Below are 20,236 nucleotides of genomic sequence, written 5' to 3' on the forward strand. Positions count from 1 at the left end.
CTCAGGCCTCGCACTCTTAGATTATTAAATATTATAACAATGTCCTAGCTTTTCAAAGCAAGAAGAACAAAGCCTTATCTCGGGAAGTTGCGAACATGTCCAAAATAGCTGTGGTAATGAAATTAAACAACAACGAGGAGAGTCAAACCCTCAATCGTCTGATTTGAAGTCAAACACCTTATCCATTAGGCGACACACTCTACTCCACATAATCCAATATGACATCATTCAGACGTTGTTTTGCAACAATAGATATCAAAATTGTGAACCGGTCCGAATGAGGAAAGCTAGTTATATTGAACAAGTACGAAGAGAAGCTATCCCTCAATCTTGTGATGCAGAATCAGACACAATATTTCACAGGTCTCGCATTCTTAGATCATTGAAGTTGCATGACAATGTCCTAGCATTTCAAAGCAACAAGAACAAAGACTTATTTCAGGAAATTGCAAACAATTCCAAATTAACTGAGTTTACGAAATTAAATGACCACGAAGGGACTCGAACCCTCAATCTTCTGATTCGAAGTCAGATGCCTTATCCATTAGGCCACGCAGACTGTTTCATATACACCTATATGACATCATGCAGACGTTGTTTTACCACAATAGACATGAAAATTGCGAACCTTTCCGAATGAGGAAAGCTAGTGATATTGAACAAGTACGAAGAGATCCCTCAATCTTGTGATGCATAATCAGACACAATATTACTCAGGCCTCGCACTCTTAGATTATTAAATATTATAACAATGTCCTAGCTTTTCAAAGCAAGAAGAACAAAGCCTTATCTCGGGAAGTTGCGAACAAGTCCAAATTAACTAAGTTTATGAAATTAAACGACCACGAAGGGACTCGGACCCTCAATCTTCTGATTCGAAGTCAGACGCCTTATCCATTAGGCCACGCAGCCTGTTACATATACACTTATATGACATCATGCAGACGTTGTTTTACCACAATAGACATGAAAATTGCGAACCTGTCCGAATGAGGAAAGCTAGTGATATTGAACAAGTACGAAGAGACGCTATCCCTCAATCTTGTGATGCATAATCAGACACAATATTACTCAGGCCTCGCACTCTTAGATTATTAAATATTATAACAATGTCCTAGCTTTTCAAAGCAAGAAGAACAAAGCCTTATCTCGGGAAGTTATGAACATGTCCAAAATAGCTGTGCTAATGAAATTAAACGACAACGAGGAGAGTCAAACCCTCAATCGTCTGATTTGAAGTCAAACACCTTATCCATTAGGCGACACACTCTACTCCACATAATCCAATATGACATCATTCAGACGTTGTTTTGCAACAATAGATATCAAAATTATGAACCGGTCCGAATGAGGAAAGCTAGTTATATTGAACAAGTACGAAGAGAAGCTATCCCTCAATCTTGTGATGCAGAATCAGACACAATATTTCACAGGTCTCGCATTCTTAGATCATTGAAGTTGCATGACAATGTTCTAGCATTTCAAAGCAACAAGAACAAAGACTTATTTCCGCAAATTGCAAACAAGTCCAAATTAACTGAGTTTATGAAATTAAACGACCACGAAGTGACTCGAACCCTCAATCTTCTGATTCGAAGTCAGACGCCTTATCCATTAGGCCACGCAACCTGTTACATATACTCCTATATGACATCATGCAGACGTTGTTTTGCCACAATAGACATGAAAATTGCGAACCTGTCCGAATGAGGAAAGCTAGTGATATTGAACAAGTACGAAGAGACGCTATCCCTCAATCTTGTGATGCATAATCAGACACAATATTACTCAGGCCTCGCACTCTTAGATTATTAAATATTATAACAATGTCCTAGCTTTTCAAAGCAAGAAGAACAAAGCCTTATCTCGGGAAGTTGCGAACAAGTCCAAATTAACTGAGTTTATGAAATTAAACGACCACGAAGGGACGCGAACCCTTAATCTTCTGATTCGAAGTCAGACGCCTTATCCATTAGGCCACGCAACCTGTTACATATACTCCTATATGACATCATGCAGACGTTGTTTTGCCACAATAGACATGAAAATTGCGAACCTGTCCGAATGAGGAAAGCTAGTGATATTGAACAAGTATGAAGAGACGCTATCCCTCAATCTTGTGATGCATAATCAGACACAATATTACTCAGGCCTCGCACTCTTAGATTATTAAATATTATAACAATGTCCTAGCTTTTCAAAGCAAGAAGAACAAAGCCTTATCTCGGGAAGTTGCGAACATGTCCAAAATAGCTGAGCTAATGAAATTAAACAACAACGAGGAGAGTCAAACCCTCAATCGTCTGATTTGAAGTCAAACACCTTATCCATTAGGCGACACACTCTACTCCACATAATCCAATATGACATCATTCAGACGTTGTTTTGCAACAATAGACATCAAAATTGTGAACCGGTCCGAATGAGGAAAGCTAGTTATATTGAACAAGTACGAAGAGAAGCTATCCCTCAATCTTGTGATGCAGAATCAGACACAATATTTCACAGGTCTCGCATTCTTAGATCATTGAAGTTGCATGACAATGTTCTAGCATTTCAAAGCAACAAGAACAAAGACTTATTTCAGGAAATTGCAAACAAGTCCAAATTAACGAAATTAAACAACCACGAAGGGACTCGAAACATCAATCTTCTGATTCGAAGTCAGACACCTTATCCATTAGGCCACGCAGCCTGTTTCATATACACTTATATGACATCATGCAGACGTTGTTTTACCACAATAGACATGAAAATTGCGAACCTGTCCGAATGAGGAAAGCTAGTGATATTGAACAAGTACGAAGAGACGCTATCCCTCAATCTTGTGATGCATAATCAGACACAATATTACTCAGGCCTCGCACTCTTAGATTATTAAATATTATAACAATGTCCTAGCTTTTCAAAGCAAGAAGAACAAAGCCTTATCTCGGGAAGTTGCGAACAAGTCCAAATTAACTGAGTTTATGAAATTAAACGACCACGAAGGGACTCGGACCCTCAATCTTCTGATTCGAAGTCAGACGCCTTATCCATTAGGCCACGCAGCCTGTTACATATACACTTATATGACATCATGCAGACGTTGTTTTACCACAATAGACATGAAAATTGCGAACCTGTCCGAATGAGGAAAGCTAGTGATATTGAACAAGTACGAAGAGACGCTATCCCTCAATCTTGTGATGCATAATCAGACACAATATTACTCAGGCCTCGCACTCTTAGATTATTAAATATTATAACAATGTCCTAGCTTTTCAAAGCAAGAAGAACAAAGCCTTATCTCGGGAAGTTATGAACATGTCCAAAATAGCTGTGCTAATGAAATTAAACGACAACGAGGAGAGTCAAACCCTCAATCGTCTGATTTGAAGTCAAACACCTTATCCATTAGGCGACACACTCTACTCCACATAATCCAATATGACATCATTCAGACGTTGTTTTGCAACAATAGATATCAAAATTGTGAACCGGTCCGAATGAGGAAAGCTAGTTATATTGAACAAGTACGAAGAGAAGCTATCCCTCAATCTTGTGATGCAGAATCAGACACAATATTTCACAGGTCTCGCATTCTTAGATCATTGAAGTTGCATGACAATGTCCTAGCATTTCAAAGCAACAAGAACAAAGACTTATTTCAGGAAATTGCAAACAATTCCAAATTAACTGAGTTTACGAAATTAAATGACCACGAAGGGACTCGAACCCTCAATCTTCTGATTCGAAGTCAGACGCCTTATCCATTAGGCCACGCAGCCTGTTTCATATACACCTATATGACATCATGCAGACGTTGTTTTACCACAATAGACATGAAAATTGCGAACCTTTCCGAATGAGGAAAGCTAGTGATATTGAACAAGTACGAAGAGACGCTATCCCTCAATCTTGTGATGCATAATCAGACACAATATTACTCAGGCCTCGCACTCTTAGATTATTAAATATTATAACAATGTCCTAGCTTTTCAAAGCAAGAAGAACAAAGCCTTATCTCGGGAAGTTGCGAACATGTCCAAAATAGCTGTGCTAATGAAATTAAACGACAACGAGGAGAGTCAAACCCTCAATCGTCTGATTTGAAGTCAAACACCTTATCCATTAGGCGACACACTCTACTCCACATAATCCAATATGACATCATTCAGACGTTGTTTTGCAACAATAGATATCAAAATTGTGAACCGGTCCGAATGAGGAAAGCTAGTTATATTGAACAAGTACGAAGAGAAGCTATCCCTCAATCTTGTGATGCAGAATCAGACACAATATTTCACAGGTCTCGCATTCTTAGATCATTGAAGTTGCATGACAATGTTCTAGCATTTCAAAGCAACAAGAACAAAGACTTATTTCAGGAAATTGCAAACAAGTCCAAATTAACTGAGTTTATGAAATTAAACGACCACGAAGGGACTCGAACCCTCAATCTTCTGATTCGAAGTCAGACGCCTTATCCATTAGGCCACGCAGCCTGTTACATATATTCCTATATGACATCATGCAGACGTTGTTTTACCACAATAGACATGAAAATTGCGAACCTGTCCGAATGAGGAAAGCTAGTGATATTGAACAAGTACGAAGAGACGCTATCCCTCAATCTTGTGATGCATAATCAGACACAATATTACTCAGGCCTCGCACTCTTAGATTATTAAATATTATAACAATGTCCTAGCTTTTCAAAGCAAGAAGAACAAAGCCTTATCTCGGGAAGTTGCGAACAAGTCCAAATTAACTGAGTTTATGAAATTAAACGACCACGAAGGGACTCGAACCCTCAATCTTCTGATTCGAAGTCAGACACCTTATCCATCAGGCCACGCAGCCTGTTTATTATACACTTATATGACATCATGCAGACGTTGTTTTACCACAATAGACATGAAAATTGCGAACCTGTCCGAATGAGGAAAGCTAGTGATATTGAACAAGTACGAAGAGACGCTATCCCTCAATCTTGTGATGCATAATCAGACACAATATTACTCAGGCCTCGCACTCTTAGATTATTAAATATTATGACAATGTCCTAGCTTTTCAAAGCAAGAAGAACAAAGCCTTATCTCGGGAAGTTGCGAACATGTCCAAAATAGCTGTGCTAATGAAATTAAACATCAATGAGGAGAGTCAAACCCTCAATCGTCTGATTTGAAGTCAAACACCTTATCCATTAGGCGACACACTCTACTCCACATAATCCAATATGACATCATTCAGACGTTGTTTTGCAACAATAGACATCAAAATTGTGAACCGGTCCGAATGAGGAAAGCTAGTTATATTGAACAAGTACGAAGAGAAGCTATCCCTCAATCTTGTGATGCAGAATCAGACACAATATTTCACAGGTCTCGCATTCTTAGATCATTGAAGTTGCATGACAATGTCCTAGCATTTCAAAGCAACAAGAACAAAGACTTATTTCAGGAAATTGCAAACAAGTCCAAATTAACTGAGTTTACGAAATTAAACGACCACGAAGGGACTCGAACCCTCAATCTTCTGATTCGAAGTCAGACGCCTTATCCATTAGACCACGCAGCCTGTTTCATTTACACCTATATGACATCATGCAGACGTTGTTTTACCACAATAGACATGAAAATTGCGAACCTGTCCGAATGAGGAAAGCTAGTGATATTGAACAAGTACGAAGAGACGCTATCCCTCAATCTTGTGATGCATAATCAGACACAATATTACTCAGGCCTCGCACTCTTAGATGATTAAATATTATAACAATGTCCTAGCTTTTCAAAGCAAGAAGAACAAAGCCTTATCTCGGGAAGTTGCGAACAAGTCCAAATTAACTGAGTTTATGAAATTAAACTACCACGAAGGGACTCGAACCCTCAATCTTCTGATTCGAAGTCAGACGCCTTATCCATTAGGCCACGCAGCCTGTTACATATACTCCTATATGACATCATGCAGACGTTGTTTTACCACAATAGACATGAAAATTGCGAACCTGTCCGAATGAGGAAAGCTAGTGATATTGAACAAGTACGAAGAGACGCTATCCCTCAATCTTGTGATGCATAATCAGACACAATATTACTCAGGCCTCGCACTCTTAGATTATTAAATATTATAACAATGTCCTAGCTTTTCAAAGCAAGAAGAACAAAGCCTTATCTCGGGAAATTGCGAACATGTCCAAAATAGCTGTGCTAATGAAATTAAACAACAACGAGGAGAGTCAAACCCTCAATCGTCTGATTTGAAGTCAAACACCTTATCCATTAGGCGACACACTCTACTCCACATAATCCAATATGACATCATTCAGACGTTGTTTTGCAACAATAGATATCAAAATTGTGAACCGGTCCGAATGAGGAAAGCTAGTTATATTGAACAAGTACGAAGAGACGCTATCCCTCAATCTTGTGATGCATAATCAGACACAATATTACTCAGGCCTCGCACTCTTAGATTATTAAATATTATAACAATGTCCTAGCTTTTCAAAGCAAGAAGAACAAAGCCTTATCTCGGGAAGTTGCGAACAAGTCCAAATTAACTGAGTTTATGAAATTAAACAACCACGAAGGGACGCGAACCCTTAATCTTCTGATTCGAAGTCAGACGCCTTATCCATTAGGCCACGCAACCTGTTACATATACTCCTATATGACATCATGCAGACGTTGTTTTGCCACAATAGACATGAAAATTGCGAACCTGTCCGAATGAGGAAAGCTAGTGATATTGAACAAGTATGAAGAGACGCTATCCCTCAATCTTGTGATGCATAATCAGACACAATATTACTCAGGCCTCGCACTCTTAGATTATTAAATATTATAACAATGTCCTAGCTTTTCAAAGCAAGAAGAACAAAGCCTTATCTCGGGAAGTTGCGAACATGTCCAAAATAGCTGAGCTAATGAAATTAAACAACAACGAGGAGAGTCAAACCCTCAATCGTCTGATTTGAAGTCAAACACCTTATCCATTAGGCGACACACTCTACTCCACATAATCCAATATGACATCATTCAGACGTTGTTTTGCAACAATAGACATCAAAATTGTGAACCGGTCCGAATGAGGAAAGCTAGTTATATTGAACAAGTACGAAGAGAAGCTATCCCTCAATCTTGTGATGCAGAATCAGACACAATATTTCACAGGTCTCGCATTCTTAGATCATTGAAGTTGCATGACAATGTTCTAGCATTTCAAAGCAACAAGAACAAAGACTTATTTCAGGAAATTGCAAACAAGTCCAAATTAACGAAATTAAACAACCACGAAGGGACTCGAAACATCAATCTTCTGATTCGAAGTCAGACACCTTATCCATTAGGCCACGCAGCCTGTTTCATATACACTTATATGACATCATGCAGACGTTGTTTTACCACAATAGACATGAAAATTGCGAACCTGTCCGAATGAGGAAAGCTAGTGATATTGAACAAGTACGAAGAGACGCTATCCCTCAATCTTGTGATGCATAATCAGACACAATATTACTCAGGCCTCGCACTCTTAGATTATTAAATATTATAACAATGTCCTAGCTTTTCAAAGCAAGAAGAACAAAGCCTTATCTCGGGAAGTTGCGAACAAGTCCAAATTAACTGAGTTTATGAAATTAAACGACCACGAAGGGACTCGGACCCTCAATCTTCTGATTCGAAGTCAGACGCCTTATCCATTAGGCCACGCAGCCTGTTACATATACACTTATATGACATCATGCAGACGTTGTTTTACCACAATAGACATGAAAATTGCGAACCTGTCCGAATGAGGAAAGCTAGTGATATTGAACAAGTACGAAGAGACGCTATCCCTCAATCTTGTGATGCATAATCAGACACAATATTACTCAGGCCTCGCACTCTTAGATTATTAAATATTATAACAATGTCCTAGCTTTTCAAAGCAAGAAGAACAAAGCCTTATCTCGGGAAGTTATGAACATGTCCAAAATAGCTGTGCTAATGAAATTAAACGACAACGAGGAGAGTCAAACCCTCAATCGTCTGATTTGAAGTCAAACACCTTATCCATTAGGCGACACACTCTACTCCACATAATCCAATATGACATCATTCAGACGTTGTTTTGCAACAATAGATATCAAAATTGTGAACCGGTCCGAATGAGGAAAGCTAGTTATATTGAACAAATACGAAGAGAAGCTATCCCTCAATCTTGTGATGCAGAATCAGACACAATATTTCACAGGTCTCGCATTCTTAGATCATTGAAGTTGCATGACAATGTTCTAGCATTTCAAAGCAACAAGAACAAAGACTTATTTCAGGAAATTGCAAACAAGTCCAAATTAACGAAATTAAACAACCACGAAGGGACTCGAAACATCAATCTTCTGATTCGAAGTCAGACACCTTATCCATTAGGCCACGCCGCCTGTTTCATATACACTTATATGACATCATGCAGACGTTGTTTTACCACAATAGACATGAAAATTGCGAACCTGTCCGAATGAGGAAAGCTAGTGATATTGAACAAGTACGAAGAGACGCTATCCCTCAATCTTGTGATGCATAATCAGACACAATATTACTCAGGCCTCGCACTCTTAGATTATTAAATATTATAACAATGTCCTAGCTTTTCAAAGCAAGAAGAACAAAGCCTTATCTCGGGAAGTTGCGAACAAGTCCAAATTAACTGAGTTTATGAAATTAAACGACCACGAAGGGACTCGGACCCTCAATCTTCTGATTCGAAGTCAGACGCCTTATCCATTAGGCCACGCAGCCTGTTACATATACACTTATATGACATCATGCAGACGTTGTTTTACCACAATAGACATGAAAATTGCGAACCTGTCCGAATGAGGAAAGCTAGTGATATTGAACAAGTACGAAGAGACGCTATCCCTCAATCTTGTGATGCATAATCAGACACAATATTACTCAGGCCTCGCACTCTTAGATTATTAAATATTATAACAATGTCCTAGCTTTTCAAAGCAAGAAGAACAAAGCCTTATCTCGGGAAGTTATGAACATGTCCAAAATAGCTGTGCTAATGAAATTAAACGACAACGAGGAGAGTCAAACCCTCAATCGTCTGATTTGAAGTCAAACACCTTATCCATTAGGCGACACACTCTACTCCACATAATCCAATATGACATCATTCAGACGTTGTTTTGCAACAATAGATATCAAAATTGTGAACCGGTCCGAATGAGGAAAGCTAGTTATATTGAACAAGTCGAAGAGAAGCTATCCCTCAATCTTGTGATGCAGAATCAGACACAATATTTCACAGGTCTCGCATTCTTAGATCATTGAAGTTGCATGACAATGTACTAGCATTTCAAAGCAACAAGAACAAAGACTTATTTCCGCAAATTGCAAACAAGTCCAAATTAACTGAGTTTATGAAATTAAACGACCACGAAGGGACTCGAACCCTCAATCTTCTGATTCGAAGTCAGACGCCTTATCCATTAGGCCACGCAACCTGATACATATACTCCTATATGACATCATGCAGACGTTGTTTTGCCACAATAGACATGAAAATTGCGAACCTGTCCGAATGAGGAAAGCTAGTGATATTGAACAAGTATGAAGAGACGCTATCCCTCAATCTTGTGATGCATAATCAGACACAATATTACTCAGGCCTCGCACTCTTAGATTATTAAATTGTATAACAATGTCCTAGCTTTTCAAAGCAAGAAGAACAAAGCCTTATCTCGGGAAGATGCGAACATGTCCAAAATAGCTGAGCTAATGAAATTAAACAACAACGAGGAGAGTCAAACCCTCAATCGTCTGATTTGAAGTCAAACACCTTATCCATTAGGCGACACACTCTACTCCACATAATCCAATATGACATCATTCAGACGTTGTTTTACAACAATAGACATCAAAATTGTGAACCTGTCCGAATGAGGAAAGCTAATTATATTGAACAAGTACGAAGAGAAGCTATCCCTCAATCTTGTGATGCAGAATCAGACACAATATTTCACAGGTCTCGCATTCTTAGATCATTGAAGTTGCATGACAATGTCCTAGCATTTCAAAGCAACAAGAACAAAGACTTATTTCAGGAAATTGCAAACAAGTCCAAATTAACGAAATTAAACGACCACGAAGGGACTCGAAACATCAATCTTCTGATTCGAAGTCAGACACCTTATCCATTAGGCCACGCAGCCTGATTCATATACACTTATATGACATCATGCAGACGTTGTTTTACCACAATAGACATGAAAATTGCGAACCTGTCCGAATGAGGAAAGCTAGTGATATTGAACAAGTACGAAGAGACGCTATCCCTCAATCTTGTGATGCATAATCAGACACAATATTACTCAGGCCTCGCACTCTTAGATTATTAAATATTATAACAATGTAATAGCTTTTCAAAGCAAGAAGAACAAAGCCTTATCTCGGGAAGTTGCGAACAAGTCCAAATTAACTGAGTTTATGAAATTATACGACCACGAAGGGACTCGAACCCTCAATCTTCTGATTCAAAGTCAGACGCCTTATCTATTAGGCCACGCAGCCTGTTACATATACTCCTATATGACATCATGCAGACGTTGTTTTACCACAATAGACATGAAAATTGCGAACCTGTCCGAATGAGGAAAGCTAGTGATATTGAACAAGTACGAAGAGACGCTATCCCTCAATCTTGTGATGCATAATCAGACACAATATTACTCAGGCCTCGCACTCTTAGATTATTAAATATTATAACAATGTCCTAGCTTTTCAAAGCAAGAAGAACAAAGCCTTATCTCGGGAAGTTGCGAACATGTCCAAAATAGCTGTGCTAATGAAATTAAACGACAACGAGGAGAGTCAAACCCTCAATCGTCTGATTTGAAGTCAAACACCTTATCCATTAGGCGACACACTCTACTCCACATAATCCAATATGACATCATTCAGACGTTGTTTTGCAACAATAGATATCAAAATTGTGAACCGGTCCGAATGAGGAAAGCTAGTTATATTGAACAAGTACGAAGAGAAGCTATCCCTCAATCTTGTGATGCAGAATCAGACACAATATTTCACAGGTCTCGCATTCTTAGATCATTGAAGTTGCATGACAATGTTCTAGCATTTCAAAGCAACAAGAACAAAGACTTATTTCCGCAAATTGCAAACAAGTCCAAATTAACTGAGTTTATGAAATTAAACGACCACGAAGGGACTCGAACCCTCAATCTTCTGATTCGAAGTCAGACGCCTTATCCATTAGGCCACGCAACCTGTTACATATACTCCTATATGACATCATGCAGACGTTGTTTTGCCACAATAGACATGAAAATTGCGAACCTGTCCGAATGAGGAAAGCTAGTGATATTGAACAAGTATGAAGAGACGCTATCCCTCAATCTTGTGATGCATAATCAGACACAATATTACTCAGGCCTCGCACTCTTAGATTATTAAATTGTATAACAATGTCCTAGCTTTTCAAAGCAAGAAGAACAAAGCCTTATCTCGGGAAGTTGCGAACATGTCCAAAATAGCTGAGCTAATGAAATTAAACAACAACGAGGAGAGTCAAACCCTCAATCGTCTGATTTGAAGTCAAACACCTTATCCATTAGGCGACACACTCTACTCCACATAATCCAATATGACATCATTCAGACGTTGTTTTACAACAATAGACATCAAAATTGTGAACCTGTCCGAATGAGGAAAGCTAATTATATTGAACAAGTACGAAGAGAAGCTATCCCTCAATCTTGTGATGCAGAATCAGACACAATATTTCACAGGTCTCGCATTCTTAGATCATTGAAGTTGCATGACAATGTCCTAGCATTTCAAAGCAACAAGAACAAAGACTTATTTCAGGAAATTGCAAACAAGTCCAAATTAACGAAATTAAACGACCACGAAGGGACTCGAAACATCAATCTTCTGATTCGAAGTCAGACACCTTATCCATTAGGCCACGCAGCCTGATTCATATACACTTATATGACATCATGCAGACGTTGTTTTACCACAATAGACATGAAAATTGCGAACCTGTCCGAATGAGGAAAGCTAGTGATATTGAACAAGTACGAAGAGACGCTATCCCTCAATCTTGTGATGCATAATCAGACACAATATTACTCAGGCCTCGCACTCTTAGATTATTAAATATTATAACAATGTAATAGCTTTTCAAAGCAAGAAGAACAAAGCCTTATCTCTGGAAGTTGCGAACAAGTCCAAATTAACTGAGTTTATGAAATTAAACGACCACGAAGGGACTCGAACCCTCAATCTTCTGATTCGAAGTCAGACGCCTTATCCATTAGGCCACGCAGCCTGTTACATATACTCCTATATGACATCATGCAGACGTTGTTTTACCACAATAGACATGAAAATTGCGAACCTGTCCGAATGAGGAAAGCTAGTGATATTGAACAAGTACGAAGAGACGCTATCCCTCAATCTTGTGATGCATAATCAGACACAATATTACTCAGGCCTCGCACTCTTAGATTATTAAATATTATAACAATGTCCTAGCTTTTCAAAGCAAGAAGAACAAAGCCTTATCTCGGGAAGTTGCGAACATGTCCAAAATAGCTGTGCTAATGAAATTAAACGACAACGAGGAGAGTCAAACCCTCAATCGTCTGATTTGAAGTCAAACACCTTATCCATTAGGCGACACACTCTACTCCACATAATCCAATATGACATCATTCAGACGTTGTTTTGCAACAATAGATATCAAAATTGTGAACCGGTCCGAATGAGGAAAGCTAATTATATTGAACAAGTACGAAGAGAAGCTATCCCTCAATCTTGTGATGCAGAATCAGACACAATATTTCACAGGTCTCGCATTCTTAGATCATTGAAGTTGCATGACAATGTCCTAGCATTTCAAAGCAACAAGAACAAAGACTTATTTCAGGAAATTGCAAACAAGTCCAAATTAACGAAATTAAACGACCACGAAGGGACTCGAAACATCAATCTTCTGATTCGAAGTCAGACACCTTATCCATTAGGCCACGCAGCCTGATTCATATACACTTATATGACATCATGCAGACGTTGTTTTACCACAATAGACATGAAAATTGCGAACCTGTCCGAATGAGGAAAGCTAGTGATATTGAACAAGTACGAAGAGACGCTATCCCTCAATCTTGTGATGCATAATCAGACACAATATTACTCAGGCCTCGCACTCTTAGATTATTAAATATTATAACAATGTAATAGCTTTTCAAAGCAAGAAGAACAAAGCCTTATCTCGGGAAGTTGCGAACAAGTCCAAATTAACTGAGTTTATGAAATTAAACGACCACGAAGGGACTCGAACCCTCAATCTTCTGATTCGAAGTCAGACGCCTTATCCATTAGGCCACGCAGCCTGTTACATATACTCCTATATGACATCATGCAGACGTTGTTTTACCACAATAGACATGAAAATTGCGAACCTGTCCGAATGAGGAAAGCTAGTGATATTGAACAAGTACGAAGAGACGCTATCCCTCAATCTTGTGATGCATAATCAGACACAATATTACTCAGGCCTCGCACTCTTAGATTATTAAATATTATAACAATGTCCTAGCTTTTCAAAGCAAGAAGAACAAAGCCTTATCTCGGGAAGTTGCGAACATGTCCAAAATAGCTGTGCTAATGAAATTAAACGACAACGAGGAGAGTCAAACCCTCAATCGTCTGATTTGAAGTCAAACACCTTATCCATTAGGCGACACACTCTACTCCACATAATCCAATATGACATCATTCAGACGTTGTTTTGCAACAATAGATATCAAAATTGTGAACCGGTCCGAATGAGGAAAGCTAGTTATATTGAACAAGTACGAAGAGAAGCTATCCCTCAATCTTGTGATGCAGAATCAGACACAATATTTCACAGGTCTCGCATTCTTAGATCATTGAAGTTGCATGACAATGTTCTAGCATTTCAAAGCAACAAGAACAAAGACTTATTTCAGGAAATTGCAAACAAGTCCAAATTAACTGAGTTTATGAAATTAAACGACCACGAAGGGACTCGAACACTCAATCTTCTGATTCAAAGTCAGACGCCTTATCCATTAGGCCACGCAGCCTGTTACATATATTCCTATATGACATCATGCAGACGTTGTTTTACCACAATAGACATGAAAATTGCGAACCTGTCCGAATGAGGAAAGCTAGTGATATTGAACAACTACGAAGAGACGCTATCCCTCAATCTTGTGATGCATAATCAGACACAATATTACTCAGGCCTCGCACTCTTAGATTATTAAATATTATAACAATGTCCTAGCTTTTCAAAGCAAGAAGAACAAAGCCTTATCTCGGGAAGTTGCGAACATGTCCAAAATAGCTGTGCTAATGAAATTAAACAACATCGAGGAGAGTCAAACCCTCAATTGTCTGATTTGAAGTCAAACACCTTATCCATTAGGCGACACACTCTACTCCACATAATCCAATATGACATCATTCAGACGTTGTTTTGCAACAATAGATATCAAAATTGTGAACCGGTCCGAATGAGGAAAGCTAGTTATATTGAACAAGTACGAAGAGAAGCTATCCCTCAATCTTGTGATGCAGAATCAGACACAATATTTCACAGGTATCGCATTCTTAGATCATTGAAGTTGCATGACAATGTCCTAGCATTTCAAAGCAACAAGAACAAAGACTTATTTCAGGAAATTGCAAACAAGTCCAAATTAACTGAGTTTATGAAATTAAACGACCACGAAGGGACTCGAACCCTCAATCTTCTGATTCGAAGTCAGACGCCTTATCCATTAGGCCACGCAGCCTGTTACAAATATTCCTATATGACATCATGCAGACGTTGTTTTACCACAATAGACATGAAAATTGCGAACCTGTCCGAATGAGGAAAGCTAGTGATATTGAACAAGTACGAAGAGACGCTATCCCTCAATCTTGTGATGCATAATCAGACACAATATTACTCAGGCCTCGCACTCTTAGATGATTAAATATTATAACAATGTCCTAGCTTTTCAAAGCAAGAAGAACAAAGCCTTATCTCGGGAAGTTGCGAACAAGTCCAAATTAACTGAGTTTATGAAATTAAACGACCACGAAGGGACTCGAACCCTCAATCTTCTGATTCGAAGTCAGACGCCTTATCCATTAGGCCACGCAGCCTGTTAAATATACTCCTATATGACATCATGCAGACGTTGTTTTACCACAATAGACATGAAAATTGCGAACCTGTCCGAATGAGGAAAGCTAGTGATATTGAACAAGTACGAAGAGACGCTATCCCTCAATCTTGTGATGCATAATCAGACACAATATTACTCAGGCCTCGCACTCTTAGATTATTAAATATTATAACAATGTCCTAGCTTTTCAAAGCAAGAAGAACAAAGCCTTATCTCGGGAAGTTGCGAACATGTCCAAAATAGCTGTGCTAATGAAATTAAACAACAACGAGGAGAGTCAAACCCTCAATCGTCTGATTTGAAGTCAAACACCTTATCCATTAGGCGACACACTCTACTCCACATAATCCAATATGACATCATTCAGACGTTGTTTTGCAACAATAGATATCAAAATTGTGAACCGGTCCGAATGAGGAAAGCTAGTTATATTGAACAAGTACGAAGAGAAGCTATCCCTCAATCTTGTGATGCAGAATCAGACACAATATTTCACAGGTCTCGCATTCTTAGATCATTGAAGTTGCATGACAATGTCCTAGCATTTCAAAGCAACAAGAACAATGACTTATTTCAGGAAATTGCAAACAAGTCCAAATTAACTGAGTTTACGAAATTAAACGACCACGAAGGGACTCGAAACCTCAATCTTCCGATTCGAAGTCAGACGCCTTATCCATTAGGCCACGCAGCCTGTTACATATACTCCTATATGACATCATGCAGACGTTGTTTTACCACAATAGACATGAAAATTGCGAACCTGTCCGAATGAGGAAAGCTAGTGATATTGAACAAGTACGAAGAGACGCTATCCCTCAATCTTGTGATGCATAATCAGACACAATATTACTCAGGCCTCGCACTCTTAGATTATTAAATATTATAACAATGTCCTAGCTTTTCAAAGCAAGAAGAACAAAGCCTTATCTCGGGAAGTTGCGAACATGTCCAAAATAGCTGTGCTAATGAAATTAAACAACAACGAGGAGAGTCAAACCCTCAATCGTCTGATTTGAAGTCAAACACCTTATCCATTAGGCGACACACTCTACTCCACATAATCCAATATGACATCATTCAGACGTTGTTTTGCAACAATAGATATCAAAATTGTGAACCGGTCCGAATGAGGAAAGCTAGTTATATTGAACAAGTACGAAGAGAAGCTATCCCTCAATCTTGTGATGCAGAATCCGACACAATATTTCACAGGTCTCGCATTCTTAGATCATTGAAGTTGCATGACAATGTCCTAGCATTTCAAAGCAACAAGAACAAAGACTTATTTCAGGAAATTGCAAACAAGTCCAAATTAACTGAGTTTACGAAATTAAATGACCACGAAGGGACTCGAACCCTCAATCTTCTGATTCGAAGTCAGACGCCTTATCCATTAGGCCACTCAGCCTGTTTCATCTACTCATATATGACATCATGCAGATGTTGTTTTGCCACAATAGACATGAAAATTGCGAACCTGTCCGAATGAGGAAAGCTAGTGATATTGAACAAGTACGAAGAGATGCTATCCCTCAATCTTGTGATGCATAATCAGACACAATATTACTCAGGCCTCACACTTTTAGATTATTAAATATTATAACAATGTCCTTGCTTTTCAAAGCAAGAAGAACAAAGCCTTATCTCGGGAAATTGCGAACATGTCCAAAATAGCTGAGCTAATGAAATTAAACAACAACGAGGAGAGTCAAACCCTCAATCTTCTGATTTGAAGTCAAACACCTTATCCATTATGCGACACACTCTACTCCACATAATTCTATATGACATCATTCAGACGTTGTTTTTGCCACAATAGACATGAAAATTGCGAACCTGTCCGAATGAAGAAAGCTAGTGATATTGAACAAGTACGAAGAGACGCTATCCCTCAATCTTGTGATGCATAATCAGACAAAATATTTCACGGGTATCGCATTCTTAGATCATTGAAGTTGCATGACAATGTCCTAGCATTTCAAAGCAACAAGAACAAAGATTTATTTCAGGAAATTGCAAACATGTCCAAATTAACTGAGTTTATGAAATTAAACGACCACGATGTGACTCGAACCCTCAAACTTCTGATTCAAAGTCAGACGCCTTATCCATTAGGCCACTCAGCCGGTTTCATCTACTCATATATGACATCATGCAGACGTTGTTTTGCCACAATAGACATGAAAATTGCGAACCTGTCCGAATGAGGAAAGCTAGTGATATTGAACAAGTACGAAGAGATGCTATCCCTCAATCTTGTGATGCATAATCAGACACAATATTACTCAGGCCTCACACTTTTAGATTATTAAATATTATAACAATGTCCTAGCTTTTCAAAGCAAGAAGAACAAAGCCTTATATCGGGAAATTGCGAACATGTCCAAAATAGCTGAGCTAATGAAATTAAACAACAACGAGGAGAGTCAAACCCTCAATCTTCTGATTTGAAGTCAAACACCTTATTCATTATGCGACACACTCTACTCCACATAATCCTATATGACATCATTCAGACGTTGTTTTGCAACAATAGACATCAAAATTGTGAACCGGTCCGAATGAGGAAAGCTAGTGATATTGAACAAGTATGAAGAGACGCTATCCCTCAATCTTGTGATGCAGAATCAGACACAATATTTAACGGGTCTCGCATTCTTAGATCATTGAAGTTGCATAACAATATCCTAGCATTTCAAAGCAACAAGAACAAAGACTGATTTCAGGAAATTGCAAACAAGTCTAAATTAACTGAGTTTATGAAATTAAACGACCACGAAAGGACTCGAACCGTCAATCTTCTGATTCGAAGTCAGACGCCTTATCCATTAGGCCACGCAGCCTGTTCAATATACTCCTATATGACATCATGCAGACGTTGTTTTGCCACAATAGACATGAAAATTGCGAACCTGTCCGAATGAGGAAAGCTAGTGATATTGAACAAGTATGAAGAGACGCTATCCCTCAATCTTGTGATGCATAATCACACACAATATTACTCAGGCCTCGCACTCTTAGATTATTAAATTGTATAACAATGTCCTTGCTTTTCAAAGCAAGAAGAACAAAGCCTTATCTCGGGAAATTGCGAACATGTCCAAAATAGCTGAGCTAATGAAATTAAACAACAACGAGGAGAGTCAAACCCTCAATCTTCTGATTTGAAGTCAAACACCTTATCCATTATGCGACACACTCTACTCCACATAATTCTATATGACATCATTCAGACGTTGTTTTTGCCACAATAGACATGAAAATTGCGAACCTGTCCGAATGAAGAAAGCTAGTGATATTGAACAAGTACGAAGAGACGCTATCCCTCAATCTTGTGATGCATAATCAGACAAAATATTTCACGGGTCTCGCATTCTTAGATCATTGAAGTTGCATGACAATGTCCTAGCATTTCAAAGCAACAAGAACAAAGACTTATTTCAGGAAATTGCAAACATGTCCAAATTAACTGAGTTTATGAAATTAAACGACCACGAAGGGACTCGAACCCTCAATCTTCTGATTCGAAGTCAGACGCCTTATCCATTAGGCCACTCAGCCTGTTTCATCTACTCATATATGACATCATGCAGACGTTGTTTTGCCACAATAGACATGAAAATTGCGAACCTGTCCGAATGAGGAAAGCTAGTGATATTGAACAAGTACGAAGAGATGCTATCCCTCAATCTTGTGATGCATAATCAGACACAATATTACTCAGGCCTCACACTTTTAGATTATTAAATATTATAACAATGTCCTAGCTTTTCAAAGCAAGAAGAACAAAGCCTTATATCGGGAAATTGCGAACATGTCCAAAATAGCTGAGCTAATGAAATTAAACAACAACGAGGAGAGTCAAACCCTCAATCTTCTGATTTGAAGTCAAACACCTTATTCATTATGCAACACACTCTACTCCACATAATCCTATATGACATCATTCAGACGTTGTTTTGCAACAATAGACATCAAAATTGTGAACCGGTCCGAATGAGGAAAGCTAGTGATATTGAACAAGTATGAAGAGACGCTATCCCTCAATCTTGTGATGCAGAATCAGACACAATATTTAACGGGTCTCGCATTCTTAGATCATTGAAGTTGCATAACAATATCCTAGCATTTCAAAGCAACAAGAACAAAGACTGATTTCAGGAAATTGCAAACAAGTCTAAATTAACTGAGTTTATGAAATTAAACGACCACGAAAGAACTCGAACCCTCAATCTTCTGATTCGAAGTCAGACGCCTTATCCATTAGGCCACGCAGCCTGTTCCATATACTCCTATATGACATCATGCAGACGTTGTTTTGCCACAATAGACATGAAAATTGCGAACCTGTCCGAATGAGGAAAGCTAGTGATATTGAACAAGTACGAAGAGACGCTATCCCTCAATCTTGTGATGCATAATCAGACACAATATTACTCAGGCCTCGCACTCTTAGATTATTAAATTGTATAACAATGTCCTTGCTTTTCAAAGCAAGAAGAACAAAGCCTTATCTCGGGAAATTGCGAACATGTCCAAAATAGCTGAGCTAATGAAATTAAACAACAACGAGGAGAGTCAAACCCTCAATCTTCTGATTTGAAGTCAAACACCTTATCCATTATGCGACACACTCTACTCCACATAATTCTATATGACATCATTCAGACGTTGTTTTTGCCACAATAGACATGAAAATTGCGAACCTGTCCGAATGAAGAAAGCTAGTGATATTGAACAAGTACGAAGAGACGCTATCCCTCAATCTTGTGATGCATAATCAGACAAAATATTTCACGGGTCTCGCATTCTTAGATCATTGAAGTTGCATGACAATGTCCTAGCATTTCAAAGCAACAAGAACAAAGACTTATTTCAGGAAATTGCAAACATGTCCAAATTAACTGAGTTTATGAAATTAAACGACCACGAAGGGACTCGAACCCTCAATCTTCTGATTCGAAGTCAGACGCCTTATCCATTAGGCCACTCAGCCTGTTTCATCTAATCATATATGAC

At 38.6% G+C, this 20,236-nt stretch overlaps 12 non-coding genes across 12 annotated transcripts; all 12 read right to left on the bottom strand.

Moving 5' to 3' along the window:
• Nucleotides 1-3,697: 3,697 nt before the first annotated feature.
• On the bottom strand, nucleotides 3,698-3,770 carry trnar-ucg (transfer RNA arginine (anticodon UCG)). The gene has a single exon. It is a non-coding gene; the product is annotated as a tRNA-Arg (tRNA).
• Nucleotides 3,771-4,414: 644 nt separating this feature from the next.
• Nucleotides 4,415-4,487, bottom strand: trnar-ucg (transfer RNA arginine (anticodon UCG)). Its single transcript has one exon. It is a non-coding gene; the product is annotated as a tRNA-Arg (tRNA).
• Nucleotides 4,488-5,489: 1,002 nt separating this feature from the next.
• trnar-ucg (transfer RNA arginine (anticodon UCG)) lies at nucleotides 5,490-5,562 on the bottom strand. Its single transcript has one exon. It is a non-coding gene; the product is annotated as a tRNA-Arg (tRNA).
• Nucleotides 5,563-9,411: 3,849 nt separating this feature from the next.
• trnar-ucg (transfer RNA arginine (anticodon UCG)) lies at nucleotides 9,412-9,484 on the bottom strand. The gene has a single exon. It is a non-coding gene; the product is annotated as a tRNA-Arg (tRNA).
• Nucleotides 9,485-10,477: 993 nt separating this feature from the next.
• trnaq-uug (transfer RNA glutamine (anticodon UUG)) lies at nucleotides 10,478-10,550 on the bottom strand. Its single transcript has one exon. It is a non-coding gene; the product is annotated as a tRNA-Gln (tRNA).
• A 644-nt stretch (nucleotides 10,551-11,194) lies between these two features.
• On the bottom strand, nucleotides 11,195-11,267 carry trnar-ucg (transfer RNA arginine (anticodon UCG)). The gene has a single exon. It is a non-coding gene; the product is annotated as a tRNA-Arg (tRNA).
• A 993-nt stretch (nucleotides 11,268-12,260) lies between these two features.
• Nucleotides 12,261-12,333, bottom strand: trnar-ucg (transfer RNA arginine (anticodon UCG)). Its single transcript has one exon. It is a non-coding gene; the product is annotated as a tRNA-Arg (tRNA).
• Nucleotides 12,334-13,326: 993 nt separating this feature from the next.
• On the bottom strand, nucleotides 13,327-13,399 carry trnar-ucg (transfer RNA arginine (anticodon UCG)). Its single transcript has one exon. It is a non-coding gene; the product is annotated as a tRNA-Arg (tRNA).
• A 644-nt stretch (nucleotides 13,400-14,043) lies between these two features.
• trnaq-uug (transfer RNA glutamine (anticodon UUG)) lies at nucleotides 14,044-14,116 on the bottom strand. Its single transcript has one exon. It is a non-coding gene; the product is annotated as a tRNA-Gln (tRNA).
• A 644-nt stretch (nucleotides 14,117-14,760) lies between these two features.
• Nucleotides 14,761-14,833, bottom strand: trnar-ucg (transfer RNA arginine (anticodon UCG)). Its single transcript has one exon. It is a non-coding gene; the product is annotated as a tRNA-Arg (tRNA).
• Nucleotides 14,834-15,118: 285 nt separating this feature from the next.
• Nucleotides 15,119-15,191, bottom strand: trnar-ucg (transfer RNA arginine (anticodon UCG)). The gene has a single exon. It is a non-coding gene; the product is annotated as a tRNA-Arg (tRNA).
• A 1,361-nt stretch (nucleotides 15,192-16,552) lies between these two features.
• On the bottom strand, nucleotides 16,553-16,625 carry trnar-ucg (transfer RNA arginine (anticodon UCG)). The gene has a single exon. It is a non-coding gene; the product is annotated as a tRNA-Arg (tRNA).
• Between the last annotated feature and the right edge of the window lie 3,611 nt (nucleotides 16,626-20,236).

This window comes from Salvelinus alpinus, chromosome 25 (assembly GCF_045679555.1).
Source record: "Salvelinus alpinus chromosome 25, SLU_Salpinus.1, whole genome shotgun sequence".
NCBI classification, from domain to species: domain Eukaryota; kingdom Metazoa; phylum Chordata; class Actinopteri; order Salmoniformes; family Salmonidae; genus Salvelinus; species Salvelinus alpinus.